This window comes from Otolemur garnettii, unplaced genomic scaffold (genome assembly GCF_000181295.1).
Source record: "Otolemur garnettii isolate 467f Iridium unplaced genomic scaffold, OtoGar3 scaffold00085, whole genome shotgun sequence".
Lineage (NCBI taxonomy): Eukaryota > Metazoa > Chordata > Mammalia > Primates > Galagidae > Otolemur > Otolemur garnettii.
The window spans coordinates 8,277,932-8,279,846 of record NW_003852480.1 but is presented as its reverse complement, the minus strand read 5'-3'; positions in this window follow the sequence as shown (position 1 = coordinate 8,279,846).

Here is a 1,915-nt window from a genome sequence, read left to right as displayed (position 1 = left end):
TGCCTAATTGTGACTTCTTTAAATTAAAAAAATTAATTAAAGGTAAATAAAACAGCAAGGATACCAAATGACCAATTTCAAATCAAAAGTTTAGCTGATTATATCTCAAACAAAAAGCAGTACAAATACTCAAGGTAGGTGCCTTAACTATTGACACAGTTTTGCCATCTTAACAGCAGTTTCTGTATGACAGCAGCAAAGAGCCTGGAGAGTGAGTGGAGATAAAGTCACAAAAAGCATTTTCCACGGCCTGTTGAGAATTGAATATTTTTCCTTATAAGAAGTGGTCTAAAGCCTAGATGGAGTGGTGGATTCAATGTCTGGTGAACATGGTGGATGACAGAGTTTCCAAGTCCAGCCTCTATAGGTGGAGCAGCATTCTTTGTGTGCCACGATGTGGAGCATTGTCTTGCAAGAAGATTGGCCTGTCTCTATTGACCAATCTCGGCTGCTTCATCACAGCATCCTCGTCATGTCATCCAATTGGTTGCAGTAGACATACACTATCATTGACTGACCAGGTTTCATGAAGCTGTAGTGAATAATACCAGCTCTTGACCACCAATCAGGCACCATTCGCTTATTTTAACGAATATTTGTTTTTGAACTGTGTTTCAGGATTTCTTCGTCATCCAATTATTGTGCTGAATGCTTGCAATTGCCAAAAAGAATCAATTTTTTCATCCTAGGTAGCAATGGTGTAAGAATGGTTCACCTTTGTGTTGTGACAGTAAAGAAAGGCAAATTTGCAGACAATTTCTCTTCTCATGTTTGTCTAATTAGTGCAGTAGCTATCTATCTACCTTGGTTGCCTTGTTGATTCATTTCAAATGGCCCAATATTGTTGGAAGAGTTATGTCAAACTTCACTGCAAATTTACACGTAGGTTGAGATGGAGTCACTTCCACTATAGCTTTCAGCTGTTCTTTATCCACCTTGGTCTCAAGTTGCCCATGTGACTAATTATCAAGATTAGATTCACCAGAACAGAACCCCTGAAACCACCGATGTACTGCGTATTCATTAGCCACATCCTTCCTAAACTCTTGGTTGATACTTTGATCTGTCTGCACTGAATTGGTTCCATGATGGACTTCATATTCGAAAATAAGAGAAATTTTTCACTTATCCATGGTTTCATAAAAATTGCTTTCAAACAAGTTTGAAAGATAATCACAAGGCAAATATTTGTTTGAAAGACAGGATAAACCTTCACAATAAAAATGAGATAAATGTCAAAGTGAAATGTCAGTGATATCAACTGTTAAACTTACTAACATTGCCTTCTCAATAACCTAATATAAACAACATATGCTATATTACTAGTGATACCTAAAATATTTTAATTTGAAAATAAATAAATGCAATGAACAATTTTGTCTTTCCTCCATTTTTTCCAAACTATATGCATAACAACTTTTTTGATATTTTGTTTTGAAAAATAATTTCTGACTTTTCCTTAGAAAAGTCTCATTGGATTTAACAATTTTATAATGCATTAACAAGCCTATCTAAATGAGTAATCCTCAAATTGTTGTATTTATTATTATATTTTCTTCTCGTTGCATTTCCAAAAATTAAGGTGTTTCTAACTGTGCCCACATTGCTGATCAAAGTTATTCCTAGTCTCCATACTTCGAGGGGATGATGGTGGATGAATGCAGCAGTGAAATCTGCATACACCCAGTTCAGCATTGACTGGGGTTCTCTCCTCTGCAGCCTTACTTTCTTCCAGGGGTGAGAGGTTGTAGGTAATTAAGGAAAGTCAAAAAGCTCTTTAAAGCATGGATTGATTAAAGCACAAACAGCAGCTAGAATCTGGTCTCCAAATAGGGGAATTTTTGACATGAAGTTGCTCTGCATGGATGTAAGGCTGAATTTCAGCTCTGCTGTGTCTGTGTGTTTCTAACAACAC